This window comes from Podarcis muralis, chromosome 8 (assembly GCF_964188315.1).
Source record: "Podarcis muralis chromosome 8, rPodMur119.hap1.1, whole genome shotgun sequence".
Taxonomy (NCBI): Eukaryota; Metazoa; Chordata; class Lepidosauria; order Squamata; family Lacertidae; genus Podarcis; species Podarcis muralis.
This window is the reverse complement of record NC_135662.1, coordinates 38,096,440-38,117,287: the sequence shown is the minus strand read 5'-3', so window position 1 is coordinate 38,117,287 and position 20,848 is coordinate 38,096,440. Positions and strand designations below refer to the sequence as shown.

Here is a 20,848-nt window from a genome sequence, read left to right as displayed (position 1 = left end):
TATACTGTGTCCACGTGTCTTCATTACCCAAGCGGGGATCGGGTCCTCAAATCACAACACAAATCTTTCTGCAGAAGCTCTTGTGTATGCTCACTGAGTCTCAGGACATGGACAGCATAATGATGATACTAAAACACTCACTTGCTGAACAAGAACATTGAATACATGGAGTAGGCTTTGCTATCAAAAACGATCTTGTGAAGCTCTTGTCAAAAGTCCCTACCGGCATTAATGAACAACTTTCAACTCTTTGAATAAAACTCACCAAAAACCAACAGGCTACTATTCTAAGTGCTTATGCGCCAACATGGGATGTTGATGAAGACATTAAAGATAAATTTTACTATCTGCTGGATATCATCCTATCAGAGACACCTAAGGAGGATAATGGGACACGGGTGGCGGTTCGAAGGTTGGCAGTTCGAATCCCCGCGACGGGGTGAGCTCCCGTTGCTTTGTCCCTGCTTGTGCCAACCTAGCAGTTCGAAAGCTCGTCAAAGTGCAAGTATCACTTTCGGCGGGAAGGTAAACGGCGTTCCCGTGCGCTGCTCTGGTTCGCCAGAAGCGGCTTAGTCATGCTGAGCAAATGACCCAGAAGCTGTACGCCGGCTCCCTCGGCCAATAAAGCAAGATGAGCGCTGCAACCCCAGAGTCGGTCACGACTGGACCTAATGGTCAGGGGTCCTCTTTACCCTTTAAGGAGGATAATATTATCCTCCTGGGGGATTTTAATGCACGACTTGGGCAAGATTTCGATCTGTGGCCTGGGACTATTGGGAAAGAAGGAGTTGGCAACAGCAACCAGAACAGAATCTTTCTTTTGAGTATATGTGTAGTGCACAACCTTGTTATTACCAACACACACATTGACAAATATATATATATATATATATATATATATATATGCAGGTTTTGGTGTCCTCGGGTGTCTTCCCGTGTAAAAGTTGGGGTGTCTAGGCGACGTTTCGATGAGGTCTCACTCGTCATCTTCAGGCTGGTGCTTTCGGCTTCTTGTTACTGGAACAGAGCAGGATCTCAGTGTTTGAGTTCCTATAAATACTGTTGAGGAGGTGTGGTGTATAGGCTATACACCACACCTCCTCAACAGTATTTATAGGAACTCAAACACTGAGATCCTGCTCTGTTCCAGTAACAAGAAGCCGAAAGCACCAGCCTGAAGATGACGAGTGAGACCTCGTCGAAACGTCGCCTAGACACCCCAACTTTTACACGGGAAGACACCCGAGGACACCAAAACCTGCATTCCTATACCCGTGAAAATCTACGAAAGCAAATATATGTATATATATATATATACACACACACAGTTGTACCTTGGATTCCGAATGCCCTGGAACTCGGACATTTTGGCTCCAACAATGACGCGAACCAGAAAGTGATTGTTCCGGTTTGTGAACGTTCTTTTGGAACCCAAACGTCCGACGGGGCTTCCATGGCTTCTGATTGGCAGCAGTAGCTTCTTGCAGCCAATCAGAAGCCACAATTTGGTTTTCAAACATTTTGGGAAGTTGAACGGACATCCGGAACAGATTCCATTCAACTTCCAAGATATGACTGTAAATTTAAATCATGGAGGCACCCTCAGTTGAACCACTGGCACTCTTAGACAATGCAATTGTCCAAGCTGAAGATTGCCATGATGTGCTCCTTACCAGAGCTATGATGAGTGCCAACGACTGCTGGACAGATCACTGATTAATACGGTCCGCAATGGCTATCAAGATTATACCTCAACGCAGGCTTCCAGGAAGGAAACCAAGGCGCAAAATAAACACTGAAGCCCTTCAAGATTCCATTAAGTGGGATTGCTTCCAAAGTACTCTTTTTTTAAAAAAAGCAGCTCTTTATTTGTAAGCTGGAACAGAACTGAATTGAGGAGCAAAGTCAGCCTGCTTATATAGAGCTCCAGAACAACGTAACTGTTGCAACTTTCTAAAAGTTCCAGGGCATTCGGAATCCAAGGTACAACTGTGTGTGTATATATATATATATATATTTGTCAATGTGTGTGTTGGTAATAACAAGGTTGTGCACTACACATATACTCAAAAGAAAGATTCTGTTATGGTTGCTGTTCCAATCACTGAACGTCACTTTCGATCCTTCATTTGCATACAAACAATCCAATCACTGAACGTCACTTTCAATCCTTCATTTGCATAAGTATCTACAGTATCTCCCTGCTGGCCCAGGGTGAGAACTTCAGTACATAACACCAGCAAACATCAATGAACTGAAGGGATGTGAGACTGATAAAGTCCTACAGAAAATAATAGCTTCTTATTGTTGCTAAATGTGGTTCTTATTATTAAAAGCTATTTAATAATAAGATGTACTTAGTTTTTCATACATGGCTTTTCCATATTGTCTTTATTTCTGTTAGTAAATGGCACAGTGTAATGTGTCATGTGTTGCTGTTCATCTGAGGGGGGGGTGTTTATATAATCACATTTTTAAATGTGGAATTGTTCCCAATGTAGTAAACATTCATATAGATTTGTTTTGGGGTGCCTCATAGGAATCATAGAATAATAGAGTTGGAGTGAACCACAAGGGTCATCTATGCCAACCTGCCTGAAGCCGAATCACTCCTTTTTGAGAGCAGATGCGCCTCATGCCTTCCTCCACAGACATCCTATTGGGAGAAAGCCTGCTAATGGCTACTATATGTTGCAGCGTTGTGGATGCTAGGTTGTCATCCACACAGATCAAGACTTTCTCTGTTGTGATTCCAGAACAAATGGTATTTCTCCTCTGCTGGAATATTCTTTCATTGCTTACTTTTGGGTGCAGGTGAAAACATTTTTGCCTAGTCTTTGAGTAAGCTAAAACTGTGACACTCTTTCAATCTCCTTTAAGCATTTATATGAGTTATAATTCTCATATCTTCAGACCATTCTCTGAATCACTTTATACAAAGTGAGAAAAGAGTTTCCCAGACAGATGCACCCTTGACCATGTCCTAAGTAGCCACAGGGTTTCATCCTTATGACTCAAACTTGGTTTTAGTAATGTGTTTCTGATTTATGCTCCAACATCTAAAGCAATATTACACTCTGGGATGCAATGAGAACATAAGATGGATCCTGTTGATCAAGCCAAAGCTCTCTGTATTCCATCATCCGGTTTCTCACAGTGTCCATCCAAATTAGCAGCCATCACCACATCCTGCGCTGGCAGATTCCATGGTTTGTGTCCAGAGTTTATGTTTCAGAGTTACCTAGTGGTTTACCATGCTCTGGAAAATGGCACCATCAAAGTCTCACTGCACGATGATATACTCATTACCTTCGCTGCGTACTCACTACACGTTTAAACCCAACCGCCTTCTCTTGCCACAATCCATGAAACTACCGTATTTTTCGCTCTATAGGACACACTTTTCCCCCTCCAAAAATGAAGGGGAAATTTGTGTGCATCCTATGGAGCGAATGCAGGGTCCAGTATGGTTTCACCAGGTGCCTGGTGAGACCAGAAGGATATTGCCTGACAGCAAACCCTAACTATTGGATTATTTTGCCCCATCTTTTGGTGCCTGCCAAACAGCTGTGTCATGCTTATGATAATGTTTTATTCTCTTGTTAGTTATGCTGTTTTAAATGTGCATTTTGTATTTGACTTCACTTAGCAGTGGTTTTTTAAAAAAATGTTTAAGTTTTTGGCTTTTTTCTACCTTTGTTTGTGGAGTATGTATTCTGTAATTGACCTCCTTTGCAATTTTTTCTTTTGAAATCTTTGGGATAATTTAGTTTTTTTATTATCTTAGTTAATTATGTTGCTTTGACTGTATACTCTACATTTTACTTTCTTCAGATTGTTTTATTGATGTTTTAATGTGCTTTAAACCACTTTGAGATTTTTCTTAAAATATAAAGAGGTATAGAAATTAAATAAATAAATAATAATTCCAAATAAGGAAAAGGAATCCAGTTTCCCAGCATTTTAGAGACTTTCTACCTCTATGGAGACACGTCCCTTTCTTCTGTGGTTGAAAGAGACTCCGACAGGTGTGCCACCTGTATGAAGAAACCAAGCAATGTGAAAAAGAGAGAAGGCCTAGGGAGCCCGCTGCTCGAAGTTGTGGCCATCAGTAATCTAACAGAAAGTATTGACACAGACCTACAAAAGCATTCATATTGCACAAAAGGTAAAGGACCTCTGGATGGTTAAGTCCAGTCAAAGGCTGGGGTTGCAGCGCTCATCTCGCTTTTCAGGCCAAGGGAGCTGGCGTTTGTCCACAAACAGCTTTCCCGGTCATGTGGCCAGCATGACTAAACCGCTGTAGGGGTGCAAATATCCAGAGTGTGGGGGTCAGGTGGGATTGCTATGAGGAATTATGAAATATGGAGCAAGCCATTGTGTCCGTGATGAAAGCATTGCATTGACTCAGTTTAATTCATTGACAATAATTTCTGATCGAATCCCACAAGCCTCTGCATCTCTGCTTTCTCTACACCTGACAGGCACATATAAGCATTCTAAAACACAGGCCAGTTGCTGCACCAGGCATCCTCAGTACATAAAGAATAGGTTACTTTTTGTAGTTTAATCTTTAGATCTTAAGGGCCAGGAAGAGGGTTCACAAGATGGCAAATACTGCCATCCTTCCAGGAGATGGTAAATACTACCCATCCTTCCTCTCCTGTTTATTGCTGCTTATGACCTCCGGAGTTTCCTAAAAGCATTCCTCTAGTCCTGTTTTATTTACTCTCAGATATAGTAGTCCTGTTTTATAATACTCTCAGAGTAGTCTTTGTAGTTAACAGGATTTCTTCTGATCTGACTTTGTCCCATGTGGGGTTTTTTGAAATGCTCAGAGGAAATCTGATGGGTTCTTTCGAACACTGTGTAAAAAGTTCTTTTGTGAATAAGATTACCTGGGCCAAGGAGTGGACAGGAATTATTATACACACCCCTCCCAGAGTCTTGCTGGTCAAGTCTTATGTGTATTCTATTAATCAGAGTCCAATCTTCCCTTTGCTTTGGGAACGCTACAACCGCATCTGGTGCAACGGGACACCGTGATGAGTGCCAGAGTGCATGGAAGCGCTGCTTACCTTCCTGCCACAGTGGTACTATTTATCTACTTGCACTGGTGTGTTTTCGAACTGCTATGTTGGTAGAAGCTGGGACAGAGCAACGGCAGCTCACCCCGTTGTTTGGATTCAAACCACTGACCTTCAGATCAGCAAGCCCAAGAGGTTCAGTAGTTTAGACTACACAACAATATATTGGCAAGACGTGTTTATCAGAGCTCCGCATATTCCCTTTCAATTACATGACAGAGGTTTGCTTTGCTGGCTTCTCTCCCCCCCCCCCCCCTTTTGCTCTTCTTAAAATTCCTCTTATCGAGGGCAAGGTTGTTTTATTTACGTGTTCCCGCAACCCCAGGAATTTGCACTATAGAAATTAGCATCGTAAATTAGTCTCAACTCCTTTTTTCCTGTCGGCTATATCTTCACATTTTTAAAGCTTATTTAACTTCAAAACCTTTTAATCTCCTAAAATCCTTTAAAATTCCTTTGATATTTTAAACAAAATGATATTTTAAACAAAATGAAAGAGAGGGAAAATTGCTGTTGCCAAAGAGACTATGTTGAAAGAATGCCCCATTCTTTCCTACCGCAGTGTTTATCATTGCAGGGGATTTTAGCGCACCTACAAAAGTCAATGATGTAAATTTGTACACCCATTACAATCAGATTCTCAAACCAGATATATACAGTACTTAGCCGGAGGTACCTCCCATCTGTCTAAAGATCACAGATTTAATAATTCAGGGCTTTGTTTAGCTCAATTTGTAAAGCGGAGGGGCTTGCTAATATTAAATGAAATGATAGAGGGAGATTGGCCCAGGGAATATACCCACTTTACATATATGGAGGCAGTGTTTTACATATAAGCTTGTCATGGAGTTTGAGTTGGGCCATAATATGGAAAGTGGCCATTTACCTCTAACAATGGTACAAGTAGGCCCAGTATTTAACAATTCTACCCCCAAAACTCAAAGCGCCAAAATTCTGACAGGCTTTTTACATACAAAAGGTGGCAATCACATACCATCAGCACTGTTTAAAGCTAATCCCCTAGCACAGTTATTGTATGGGCTCAGATTTGGACAGGCCCTCACCTTGGATCTACAGAAGCTGTTCAACCTAAGTTCCTAAGGCAATTTTTTTCTGTTCCATCCTGTGTTCCAAATGCTTCATTGCGCTTAGAGGCTTGTCTCCACTCAGTTGAATTACAGATTTGGTGTAGGACATTTAATTATAGGCTTTGCCTAAATTTAAACCCCACTGGTCTACTACCCTTAGTATTGCAAGATGGTCATCAGAGTGCTTGGACTATAATTGTCAAACAAAAGCTTTATTTTTCTGGTTTATCATCACAACAGTTATTAACACTGGGCTTCAGTAAAGTAAATAATTAAATTAGACAGCACCTAATTGAACGACAGAATAATTTGGCCACAATAAGGCAATTTTGTCCATGGTATGATTATTTTCTACCTAGTCATTTTGACACTTGGGCACCCTATTTGCAAAAATTAACAATTCCAAAATACAGATGTGCTTTCACTTTCGCAAGCTTGAATAAACTGCCTTCAGCTGTACTTGAGGGTCAATTTCATAAAATTCCACTGGAAAAATAATGATGTCCATGTGGAGATGGCAGTATTGAGTCAGTGGCTCATGAGCTTCTGGTTGCACTCTTTATAAAGATTTGAGGAGTGAGGATATTACCCCTCTTCTATTGTCCATGCTGGGTTGCTCAACCATTGCTACTGTGTCCTTTCCTCCAGCGGATCAAGATGACCAGGTGGCAGCAAAATCTGCAAGGTTTTTAGTGGGGGCAATTAGAATAAGATCTATTATTTGATTATTTGATTACTGATGTGAACCTCCAAGATGTATTTTGTATAGTTACGTTTTTACTTCTATCTTCAGTACATTTTATTTTATTGTATTCCAATGGCTAGTGGCTGATGCAAATAAAAATTCTTCTGATCTGAACTTCTCAAGTTTTATGAGGATTTATAAAGGGGCGCTGCATCATCACTCCAAATGTCACCAGGGAATGATCTATCTCAGACAATGGGCTCAGCACAAACCCCGCTATCGATGGATTTCTGCCTTCCCACTCCCTTGCAGAAACCTCAACCAGGGTATGCCTTATTTACTGAGACAGTCTCATGGTTGCCACAGAAGCCATGATTCCTGAGCTGCCCCAGGACCTATAGGGTTTATGATCAAGAGCCATGAGTTACCATATTTTTCGCTCTATAGGGCGCACCTAGTTTTTAGGGGCAGAAATAAAGGGGGGAAATTCCCGCTGGCTGTCTTGGCTTCCTCTTTAGCCATGCGCAATCTCTCCAGGGAGAGGTTGCGAGCGGCTTCGTATTTAGCCGCAGAGCTGGGGCGGGGGAAGCCCGAGCTTCCCCCGACCCCAGCCCCCAGAACAGGTCCAGGAGAGGTGGCGAGATTGCACGCAACCTCTCCGCCGCTCCCAGAGCTTCCGGGGCTGGGGACGGGGGCTTCCCCCGACCCCAGCCCCCAGAACAGGCTGCGTTCCGCAAGCCTTCGGAGCGTGGCGTGAACTCCCGCCGGGCTCTGAAGGCTTGCGGATAGCTGCCTGAAGCCTGGAGAGCGATCGGTGCGCACTGACCCCTCTCACTCTCCAGGCTTCAGTGAAAGCCTGCATTCGCTCCATAGGATGCACACAAATTTCCCCTTCATTTTTGGAGGGGGAAAAGTGCGTCCTATAGAGCGAAAAATACGATATTTCCCTCCCTTGGGACAGTGAATTCTCAAACTTATTGTGAAAGTGAACAGAGAGGGAGAGATTTCTTGGCAGCGATGGGAGACTGAGAATTGGAGGGATTGTTCTGTGGTATTTCGGCAGAGGATAAAGGTGTAGTGTAACATTTGATTTTGTTTGAAATGTATTGTTATGAATAGATTGTAGACCGGTTTTTGCCGCCATGGTGAACAATGGTTCTCACCATAGCAGACCAATTAAGGATAATTTGAGAGTAATTATCATTGCAAACCCCCCACCCCAGGTCGGGGGGAGCGCTCTCACTTGCCGATCACCCAGCAGCTGCCTCCCATTCCTACGGAATGCACTGCGTGCATTGGAAACTCTCCAACGTGGTTCACCCATCACAGAGATTCTTCTGTTTTTAAAGATATATACGAATTCAGGATTAAGAAACAGGCAAGTTCTGGAAGAAGGAGACAAGTTAACCTGCTGCTGAATGAATCAGCCATCGAGTGCCAAGGTCTCGAACTGGAGAAGATTTTAATCGTAATTGGATTGGTATGTGGTGGAGAGAGGCCTTCGTTTTCTCTTTATATATTCACCATGCTGTTTTATAATGTGGCATCTCTTCACCAAAGCAAAAAATTAGTTAATAATGTATTGCAATTATTAATGGACTGCAAGAGGGAATCAACAAGAACTTTATAATGCTTATGGATTAATGAAAAGAATGGAACTGTGTGGAACATATTGGTATGTTCTGTGGCAATACCCTCCCACGGAGGATTCTAACTTTGATTTATTATGGTGTTGATGAGATATCAGCTTGTTATCAGATGGAAAATTATTGAAAGAAAATGCTGGAGGTCTGCCCAGAGTAATGGCCAGATGCCAGACCACTTTCGGTTTTGAGAAAAGCAAGGTGGTGAAAGGTCACTACGCTGTAAAATTGAGTCCTTGGAGCAGGGGGGAAATGCTGGAAATGATTGATTGCAACAAGAAAGGAAGGTTGAACGTTTTTTTTAAAAAAACATTCCACACAGAAAGTTACAAGATATAAACTCCTCTTGCAAATTAAAGGATATGGAACAGTTAAATACGAATGAAAGTCAATACATCAGTGGCTGTTAAAAGGATCAACATAGGAACTGTATTATTTGGGCTAAATTGGACTGGAGCAGCAAAAGGGAATCAACATCTCCAAAAAAATCTCCTAAAATCAGAACATGGGAAGTCAACCAAAATGTTTCATTTGAAATCTGCCAATTGGCTTTTTAAATTGGATTATGATTTGGTGTTGCATTAATGTGGTCTATATTGGATTGTTATTAATGAAAAATTAATAAAAATTATTATATTAAAAAACGCTGCAGGCTATGGTGGATGATGGGGATTGCTCGCCCTGAGTGACCCGATTGCTCCAAATAGGCAGGAAGGGAGCTTGGGGGAAGCACCTTCTCTAAAAAGGAAGACTGAAATTAGCGGAGCTCCAACCGGGGCTTTTGTTTAACCAATAAATCTTAAATAATTAACTGCTGGAGTCGTCGGGGGGGGGGGCAAGACTTACATTCTCGATCCTCCATTTCTACTAATATTTTATAAAGGTAAAGGTAAAGGGACCCCTGACAATGAGGTCCAGTCGTGACTGACTCTGGGGTTGCGGCGTTCATCTCGCTTTATTGGCCGAGGGAGCCAGCGTACAGCTTCCGGGTCATGTGGCCAGCATGACTAAGCCACTTCTGAAGAACCAGAGCAGCGCACGGAAACGCCATTTACCTTCCCTCCGGAGCGGTACCTATTTATCTACTTCCACTTTGACGTGCTTTCGAACTGCTAGGTTGGCAGGAGCAGGGACCGAGCAACAGGAGCTCACCCACGTTGCAGGGATTCGAACAGCTGACCTTCTGATCAGCAAGTCCTAGGCTCTGTGGTTTAACCCACACCACACCCGCGTCCCTTAGTGAAATATTTTATAAATTTCACTGATTTCCCCTTTTATAACTGTATTTTCTTCTTTATCTCCTCTTTTTATAGAGGAGTCTCTATCCTTCTCCATTATCTGTTCACAGACCAGAAATGCTGCAACACATGGCTCTTGACCATAAAACCTCTAGGTCCTGGTCTCCATGGCAACCATGAGACTATCTCAGTAAATTAAAGGCCCAACACATAAGACAGAACAAGGGAGTGGGAAGGCAGAAATCCATTAGTAGGGAAGTTTGTGCTGCGCCCATTGTCTGAGTTGGATAATTTGATAGTGAAATTCGAAGTGATGATGCAGTGCCCTTCTATAAGGCTGGGGGATCCATTAAGGTGGTCTGTTCCCAGAGACTTATGGTATCTGGTGGATTCCTGAATACTCAGGAATTTTCAAGTTGGCATGCTCACCACTTCTGTCGAAGTCTTACTATAGAATCGTGAAATAAGGTAGGCACTTGACAGGTTGGCTCTCAAGTGTCATCCTCAACACTCTCAAGTGCCTTCCTCAACACTGAAGCAAACAGGGCTCCCTCATATTCTCAGGAGTGTCAGGCGATGAAGTAGGACAATGAAGCAGAACAGTGCCTGGAAGGGACTCAGCAGCTTTCAAAGCAACATCTCTCTCTGGAAAGCCTGTGGTTTTTATCTGCCTTTTAGAAGACAGGAGTGCCTGGCTTCCTGTGGTCCATGGGGTCACAAAGAGTCAGACACGACTAAACAACAAAGTGATTTTAATGAGTTTTAAGCAGCTTTAACTCTTCAAGTGATTCATGAAGTGACTAGTGAAGATAAGATACATGCGCTTTTTATGTTTTCTGGTTCTGTTTGGCTTTTAGAAGCCATGGATATTTGTTCTTAATGAGTCTATGACTGAATCGCAGACAGAGTGTTGCGAGTACAATTCCTACCTTTATTACTTAGTCAAGAACTGGTTTCGTGTGACACAATATGTTATTGTGCATTATGAATGTTCTTGTAGGTGTGACTCCATATTTTATGTTTGATTACAAATGGCCACAACTTCCCAGAAGCAGCCTCCCTATGCCTTCTCTCTTTTTCACAATGCTTGGTTTCTTCATATAGATGGCACACCCACATCAGTCTCTTTAAACCTCCACATAAAGGGATGTGTTTCCATACTGGTAGAAATGTGCCTATGAAAAAGTAGAGCACCAGACAAGACTTTGCTGCTCTCAGAGATAGGTGACCAAAGTCAAGGCAATTTAGGCTTACCAGGAATTTAAGTAAAAGGTTTTGTTCATAGAATCATAAAGTATAGAGTTGGAACGGGCCCAACGGGTTGTCTAGTCAACCCCCTGCAATCTCAACAAATGGTTCTTGCTTAGTTTTGCAAATGTGCTAGTAGTTGTGTTATCCGTCAGTTACTGTTCAGGGATCAGCAGAGAGAGAGAGAGAAATGCTGTCTTGTCTATGTGCTTGTGTAAAAACCAGTTGTATGAAAATCTTAGCCTGTTTCCACATTGTCAACTTAAAACACAGCTAGGATGTTCTCTATTTGCGGAGATGAAATTAAGCACTTGCAGTTTTTCAGATATTATAACACTGAGAAGCAGAAATTTAATTCCTCCCTGTAACACAGCTATTATCGGAATCAAAACAGCTGTGGTTTAAAGCCCGCATACCCTTATCAATTTTGTCTCTTTTCCCATACTTTTCTGTTGAAAGATGTAGTGAAGAGAGAGTAAAATTAAAAATATGCAATTTAACTATGTAAAGGTCTGTTTTCAGATGATTTAGTAATTTGTAGACAAAAATGCAATGGCTGTGTACTGTGGCATGGCCCCCAATAACCCAACCGAAAAGAAGTTCTAGAGGCAGTTAAAACAGGGTTTGGCCATTGGAATCTGTTCTTCTCTGGCAGCAATGCTGCTATTCCACTTCGCATCCCCAGAAAGAGGCACTTTGCAGTGAATTCCAAAATGCTGCCACCCATCAGCTCACTATTTTCCCCACCCTCCCTCTTGTTCGGTGTTGTGTTCGCTCCATATAATTTGAGTCAAGTGGATAGCCTCAGTACAAAAAACAACTGTGTAGCAGAGATCACTTTTACTTTGGGGGCACAAAGACACACACTGTCTCTGCTACAAGAAGTCTTCACTCTCTGAGCCCAGAGAGCGTTTCGACGTATAAAGTTTTTGCTGAGGAAAAGTGCACACAGCAAGTGCAAAGTCCACTTGCTCCAAAAAGTCCTGCAACTGCCAGAGTTCCCTCTGTGTAGACATCTTGCAATGTGTTTAACTTCCATCAAATAAGCTCTTCACAAATCTGATACATTTTCCCCAGATCATTCCAACAGTATCCATGTCTCCAATGCCCCACAACAGTGAATGCTGAAACTTGAGTTCTTTATCTATCCTCGGATATGTGTTAGTTTGCCCAGCAACACAAAGAAGACAGTCACAAGATGCATGCAGCTGCACTTTTAGGAGGCGGGGAACCATTTCTTCTGACTCAAAGAGAAGTGACCCTTTCTCACTTTCCTTAATACTTCAGCAGTGGACTGAAACCAGCTTGCTTTACAAGAAATAAATGAAGTCATACACTTGTCATTTTGTATCTACTTGTATCTACTTGGCAAGTTACAGTGTGGAAAACTAGGAAAATATTAAATAGCAGGAGATTTCATGTAATCATGAACGCTTCTGGAATGGCAGTTCAAACTGATATACTGCATTTTCTGTTTTCCAGGTAAACAGTGGGGGAAAATACCATCAAAACCAAAGAAGGTTTAACTGGATTTGTTTCCTTCCTTGGCATACACGTGGGGCTTCATATCAGGAAACCATGAGCTGCTTTACTCAAATGCTGGGAAACTGGATTAGTTTTCCTTACTTGGAAGAATACCTGAGCTCAGTGGCTCACTCTTGGTGGTTGCGTATGCTTCTGATTTTGCCTTGTTCAATTGTTATAATGACGTATTTGTTTGTCTGTGCAATCTCATTTTTGCTATATGTCTACAAGAAGAGGAATAACCAGCAAGAAACTGGTTTTGATACCAAATGTTGGAAAAAGCCAAAGCAAGTTACGGCTCAAGTTTTAGATATATTTGGAAAGATATGGCATGGTGAGTAAATGTTTATTTCATACCAATAATTCAGCTACTATACTTTCATACGACTGAGCATCAGAATTTCAGATTTGAGGCCCTGGAACAATAGTTACCACTACTGGCTTTAACTGTGTGGTGGGTACACAGCGAATTTAACGAGTATATCATCATGTAGTGAGACTTTGAGGGTGCAATTTTCTTGAGCATGATAAATCACTAGGTAACCCTGAAGCATAAACTCAATGTACACAAACCATGGAATTTGTCAGCACAGGATGTGGTGATGTGATGATGGCTGCTAATTTGGACGAACTCTGCATGAAAGAGGATGATGGAATACAGAGAGCTTTGGCTTGATCAAGAGGATCCATCTCAGAGTGTTGAGAAATAACATTTATATGTGAGCACAACAGAGAATGTCCTGGTCCATGTGGATGACAACCTAGTATCCAGAATGCTGCAACATATAGGAGAGCCTTTTAACTGATCTTAAATTTCAGTTTTCTGAACCACAGTGTTTTCTTCCAATAAAAGATTGCAATATTCCATTTATTTTTCAACAAAATAACATTTATTTATTGCATTTTATATTATTTCCAGGCTATGAAGTTTTTGGCATGGAACATCTCCCTAAAGGACCAGTGCTTATTATCTATTATCACCCAGTTTGTACTATTGACTATTTCTTGCTTGTCGCTAGACTTTTCAAGGAGACAGGGAGAGAGTGCTTTATAATAATTGATCGTGCCATATATCGGTTTCCAGGTAAGTTATTAAATTTAACTCATGCTTTTTTACATAAAATATGTGAAATATGATATAAAATAAAGCTATAAGATATAAAACAATGCTATAAAATATAAAACAGTGCATCAGAAGCAGGTGAAAAACAACACATGAAATATCACCAAGTGTCCTCACAAAAAAGGAAGTTGAAAACTGCAGGCTTGCTTTTGGCCATTTGCAACATCAACCTCTTCTCCCAATAATGTTTCGGGCATCATATTTGAATCAGGCAATGTTTCCAATACAGCATGTCAACCTGGGTCTTTTGGCCCTTGATCACAGATTGCAGGAAAACCTGACCTGACCTCAAAACAGCTATGAGAGTGCTTCTTCTTCTTCTTCTTCTTCTTCTTCTTCTTCTTCTTCTTCTTCTTCTTCTTCTTCTTCTTCTCCTCCTCCTCCTCCTCCTCCTCCTCCTCTTTCTTCTTCTTCTTCTTCTTCTTCTTCTTCTTCTTCTTCTTCTTCTTCTTCTTCTTCTTCCACTCTAGTGATTGCAAGACAATTCTTGTGCTTCCATGCAGAAATTTCATGCTTTCTTGTACAACTTGTCTACATTCTTCCTCAGGGATCTAAGAACTGAAGGAATCTGGATAATGTGTCATCTGATTTCTATGCTGTAACTGCAGGCTCTCATATAATAATTGCTTCTGACTTTAATACTAGAACATCCTAGAATGTTTAGGAAAATGCGTCTCTAAGTTGAAGATATCCTCAAGTACAAAGAGTTTTGTAAAGTTCAGTCATTAGTAAAGATGGGATATTCCTTACTGGAAAGAACAACGCAAATTATGGGAGTCTGCTTGGGAGCATCTGCACTAGCAAACCACCTGTGCAAAATCCTCTGTATTCAAACACCACTGGGTGGCAGCTGGGATGGGGTGGGAGCTACAGCTAAGGAAAAGGGCAGAAGCCCAAGTGAAGCCCCAAAGACATGTCCGTGGCTTTCATAGCTAGTCCAACCTATTACCAAATCTGCACACAGATCCCAGAAAGCATGGCCCCAACCAAACACATGGCCAATCAAGCACTCCCAGAAACAGCTTTTATGCCCCCATGTGACACTGCAATCAAACACATGTGGCACCCTTGTTGTAGTGTCCATGGCACTCCACTGCCACTCCCCCCACATCATCTTCCTCTGATGACACCACAGAAAGGTCATGGAAGGAAGTAAAGAAGGACCGAGCCCAATGTGGCCCAGTCGCACAGTGTGCTCTTCAGGGGTATTGCACTGGTTAATTAATGCAGCATATGCTGAACTATTTAAAATTTTAAAAGATGATGCGGTTAAGGTGCTACACTCAATATGCCAGCAAGTTTGGAAAACTCGGCAGTGGCCAGAGGATTGGAGAAGATCAGTCTACATCCCAATCCCAAAGAAGGGCAGTGCCAAAGAATGCTCCAACTACCGCACAATTGCACTCATTTCACACGCTAGCAAGGTTATGCTTAAAATTCTACAAGGAAGGCTCAAGCAGTATGTGGACCGAGAACTCCCAGAAGTGCAAGCTGGATTTAGAAGAGGCAGTGGAACCAGAGACTAAATTGCAAATATGTGCTGGATTATGGAGAAAGCTAGAGAGTCTAGAAAGATATCTACTTCTTCTTCATTGACTATGCAAAAGTCTTTGACTGTGTCGACCACAGCAAACCATGGCAAGTTCTTAAAGAAATGGGAGTGCCTGATCACCTCATCTGTCTCCTGAGAAATCTCTATGTGGGACAAGAAGCTACAGTTAGAACTGGATATGGAACAACTGATTGGTTCAAAATTGAGAAAGGAGTACGACAAGGCTGTATATTGTCTCCCTGCTTATTTAACTTATATGCAGAATTCATCATGTGAAAGGCTGGGCCGGATGAATCCCAAGCCGGAATTAACATCGCTGGAAGAAATATCAACAACCTCAGATATGCAGATGACACAACCTTGATGGCAGAAAGTGAGGAGGAATTAAAGTATCTTTTAATGAGGGTGAAAGAGGAGAGCGCAAAATATGCTTTGAAGCGCAACATCAAAAAAAATGAAGATCATGGCCACTGGTCCCATCACCTCCTGGCAAATAGAAGGGGAAGAAATGGAGGCAGTGAGAGATTTTACTTTCTTGGGCTCCATGATCACTGCGGATGGTGACAGCAGCAACGAAATTAAAAGAAAATTTTTTTTCTTCTTGGGAGAAAAGCAATGACAAACCTAGACAGCATCTTAAAAGCAGAGATATCACCTTGCCAACAAAGGTCCGTATAGTTAAAGCCATGGTTTTCCCAGTAGTGATGTTTGGAAGTGAGAGCTGGACCATAAAGAAGGCTGATGGCCGAAGAATTGATGCTTTTGAATTATGGTGCTGGAGGAGACTCTTGAGAGTCCCATGGATTGCAAGAAGATCAAACCTCTCCATTCTTAAGGAAATCAGCCCTGAGTGCTCACTGGAAGGACAGATCCTGAAGCTGAGACTCCAATACTTTGGCCACCTCATGAGAAGAGAAGACTCCCTGGAAAAGACCCTGATGTTGGGAAAGATGGAGGGCACAAGGAGAAGGGGACAACAGAGGACGAGATGGTTGGATAGTGTTCTTGAAGCTACTAGCTACTATTTCTGGGTTAGCGGAGTCTGTAACCTGAAGCGTATGTAACCTGAAGTGTATGTAACCTGAGGTACCACTGTACTGTATCCAAAAGCTCTGCAGCCTAAAGGGATTGAAGTTTTGGGTGGTGCAGCAAGCACTATGGACTGTATTTTTATTATAATGCAAACCTGAATGTACTACAAACATCACTTGAGGAACCCATGTCTAAAAAGGTGGCCACCTCAGCACTCAACCCCACTCTCACCCTACTGTCAGAACATCTGAGCAAAAGAGGAATTAGCATAAAGTCCCCCTCCATGAAATACGAGTTGAAATGGATTGGCAGAGAGCTATGATTGTGATCCATAATAATGCAATATGTTTGGAATAATGACACTTGTATTGTATCAACACTATTTCCTAAATAAGTTTCACATAAAATGCATTCTTTTATTTGGGACTTACTTTGTCAGGGTGGAAGTCGGCTTTAGATGCAGCCAGGTTGAAAGATTTCAATAAAGCTGAATCTGTGGAAATTTTGAAGAAAGGCCATTCACTGGGCATTGCCCCTGGTGGCAGTAGAGAAGGAAACTTCAGTAATGACTACATCATAATGTGGGGTAACTGCACAGGTTTCGCTCGGATAGCTTTGGAGGCAAAAGTGGTGAGTGATCTTTGTGCAATTTGCATTGCCTTCATGATTATCCTAGGTAAGACATAATCTGTTGATATCCTTGCTCTAGCATCCTAAGTAGTTGAGGATGGCAAATCCCCTGTTTGGGGGTCAAATGATATCTGGAGCTCCAAGTATTTCCCACCCCTGCTTTTTTTTTTTAAGCTATTATAATCACTTACATTTAAAAAGAAAAATAGATTTTTTCTTTTTCAATTCTTGAAAATCTGGGGGACAGCATGTGCAATTTGAAGTCAATTACATCAGGCTTGTCGTTGCAATACCAGATGCGGAGCATTATTCCTAGTCCTTAACCAAAATAAAGGTGGAGCAGGTGGGGTGAAGTAATTCTCCAGTTCTCAGCTACCTTTTGATTTAGATTTTTGATTTTATTCTTTTAGCCCATCATCCCTATATTTACACAAAACATTTGTGAAGCATACAGGAACATTAGAAACACAATTGAGTACCTTGGTTGATCAAGAAATCTGCTTTCAGGCAATAAACATATTAATAATATATAATTTTTAAAAAACAGAATACCTTCTAGTAGAGTTTATTCAGTTGTACACTGATCTGCAAAAGCTGTGCTGCCTGTCTCAGGACTGAGTGAACATGTCCTTGCTAAGTTTTTTATTAGATTTTAAAGATAGCTATAATATATAAAAGTGGTAGGAACCCCAGCATGGAGGGGAACTGAGCAGGAAAAAAATATATATTCTGCAGTCTATTTTACAACTTTTGACCTTTTTGAAGAGCTGAAAGGATATGTTGCTTTTTCTTTTCCAAAAGTCTCATTTAACTATTTAACTATTTAACTATCTAACTCTTCCTCTCTGGGATGGATTGGCTGGAATTGCTAAAAACTCAGAATGCCAACTAATTTCAAATTTGATATGGGATCGCTTTCTTTCAGACTCTTTTCCCTTTCAAACATAGGGCTGACAAGATAATTATATAAGAAAACAAGACTTATCTACCTTCCCGTATATGGAGGATTTCCAGTGAAACTGAGGACATATATTGGAGAACCCATCCCATATGATCCAAATATAACAGCTGCAGAGCTGGCTGAAAAAGTAAGTTAACTCTATACCTGGAAGTAAAAAAGCAGGATTCCCCCCCCCCCCCCGTTGTTTTCTCTCTTTCAGTTCTAAATTGTATTCTGCCTATTGACTTGCTCATTCTATACAACCAGAGATACGGTTTATTATATTGACTTTTGTGCATTATGTTCATCAGTCAGCTTTCCCTCTGTGTAACTTGCTGAAACCACGAAAAACCTATGCATTTTATGTAGTGCTGCACAAAGATCTGCTCATGCAATAGGACTTCTTCTGCCAACCATGTGCCCCAGAATCTGCCCCAGAGGGTTCCTCCAAGCCCCCTCCCCAGTGGGGGACCCAGTAAGCACTGTATGCTCTTAAGCCTCAGTAAAACAGAAATATACTCAGAGATCTGTAGTGATTTCATGCTCTTTATTGCAGCTTGTAAAACAGTGATTTAATTGCCCCCCCTCCCTAAAACTGCTATTTTTACCCATGCCCTGCTGTGCTCTTTTCAGGCAAGGAACCAGGGGGTGACTGTTTTTTCTCCCTAGTCCTGTCAGCCATTGCCATTCTAAGAAAACGAGGGAGGTGTTCATAGTTAGTTCAGGCACCTCTTTTTCTGGAAAAATAGCACTGAGCATAGTGAAATATAACTCAATAGCATTTCTGCCGTTTTCCTCACATAGCTGGAGGTAAGAACCATGCAGGAAAACTAATATGTACAAAGCAGCCCAAGGCACTTATGTTTGGTTGTATCTCTGCCATTCTCATACAGTGCTCTTGGTAAAAAAAACATAAAGACAGTGGGCTGGATTCACAGAGAGATGAACAGTTTCCTAGTGGGGTTTCCTGGCCCTGGCTGCTCTGGCCCAACCCTCTATGCTGAAAAAGTCACTCTTGAGGATTGAGGGACAAGGACTGTCATATTGCGCATCTGTAACTGGAAAAAAATGGGATTCTTTATTCTACTGTTTCTGATCCCTTTAGCTTTTTCCTCACAGATATGAATAACTGTGAATATCCATTTTGCAATATATTGATAAGGGACGCGGGTGGCGCTGTGGGTAAAAGGTTGAAAGGTCGGCGGTTCGAATCCCTGCGGCGGGGTGCGCTCCCGTTGCTTGGTCCCAGCGCCTGCCAACCTAGCAGTTCGAAAGCACTCCCGGGTGCAAGTAGATAAATAGGGACCGCTTACTGGCGGGAAGGTAAACGGTGTTTCCGTGTGCGGCTCTGGCTCGCCAGAGCAGCGATGTCACGCTGGCCACGTGACCCGGAAGTGTCTCCGGACAGCGCTGGCCCCCGGCCTATAGAGTGAGATGGGCACACAACCCTAGAGTCTGTCAAGACTGGCCCGTACGGGCAGGGGTACCTTTACCTTTACCTTTAATATATTGATATAACACAATATTCCTTTGTTCTTCTTTCAACAGACAAAGACTGCAATTGAAAATCTTCGGGATAAACACCAAAAAAGGCCAGGAAATATATTAAGAGCTATTTCAGAACGATTTGATAAGCATTACAAAGCTAACTAGTGCATCTAAAGCAGTTGTAATGTTTATGGTCTTGCATCTGTAATAGAAAACTTTCATTATTATGTAATCAAAGCTAAGTTAAGATACACAGAATTGTGCTGGATTGTATATTAATTATTGTGAAGGGTCATTAGCTCATTAGCTCAGCCCCTGGTGTACATGCTGAAGGGCCTAAGTGCCTTCTTGTCCTATCCTGCAAAAACTCCCAGAATCCCCCTTTTGGAGTCTTACACTGGTAGCACCAGAATCAAAGAGTGTAACGGGAAGGCGAGTGTTTAATTGTACCTTGAAATAATGCTATATCTGAAAGAGTAATGTCTACAAATCTTCTGTATCAAAACAGTGACACTTCTTTTATGTTTATAAAAGGCTGTTCCAAGATCTGAGCCCTGTAACACAAATCTTTCTGCAGAAGCTCTTGTGTATGCTCATTGAGTAACAGGACTTGGACAGCATAATGATGATACTAAAACACTCACTTCCTGAACACGAACATTGAATACATGGAGTAGGCTTTACTATCAAAAACAATCTTGTGAAGCTCTTGTCAAAAGCCCCTACCGGCATTCATGAACAACTTTCAACTCTTTGAATAAAACTCACCAAAAACCAACAGGCTACTATTCTAAGTGCTTATGCACCAACATGGGATGTCGATGAAGACATTAAAGATAAATTTTACTCTCAGCTGGATATCATCCTATCAGAGACCCCTAAGGAGGATAATATTATCCTCCTGGGTGATTTTAATGCAAGAGTTGGGCAAGATTTCGATCTGTGGTCTGGGACTATTGGGAAAGAAGGAGTTGGCAACAGCAACCAGAACAGAATCTTTCTTTTGACTCTATGTGCAGTGCACAACCTTGTTATTACAAACACACACTTGCAACAAATATATATATTTGTATATATATATATATACAGTCATACCTTGGATTCTGAATGCCCTGGAACTTGGACATTTTGGCTCCAACAATGGCGCAAACCCAAAAGTGATTGTTCTGGTTTGTGAACATTATTTTGGAACCCAAACATCTGACGGGGCTTCCATGGCTTCTGATTGGCAGCAGTAGCTTCTTGCAGCCAATCAGAAGCCACAATTTGGTTTTCAAACATTTTGGGAAGTTGAACGGACATCCGGAACCGATTCCATTCAACTTCCAAGGTACGACTGTAAATTTAAATCATGGAGGCACCCTCAGTCGAACTACTGGCACCTCTTAGACAATGCAATTGTCCAAGCTGAAGATTGCCATGATGTACTCCTTACCAGAGCTATGAGGAGTGCCGACGACTGCTGGACAGATCACTGATTAATACGGTCCACAATGGCTATCAAGATTATACCTCAACGCAGGCTTCAAGGAAGGAAACAAGGCGCAAAATAAACACTGAAGCCCTTCAA

General features: G+C 41.8%; 1 pseudogene; it reads left to right on the top strand.

Moving 5' to 3' along the window:
* The first annotated feature begins 12,455 nt into the window (after nt 1-12,455).
* LOC114601325 (DGAT1/2-independent enzyme synthesizing storage lipids-like) lies at nt 12,456-19,443 on the top strand (annotated as a pseudogene).
* The last annotated feature ends 1,405 nt before the right edge of the window (nt 19,444-20,848 follow it).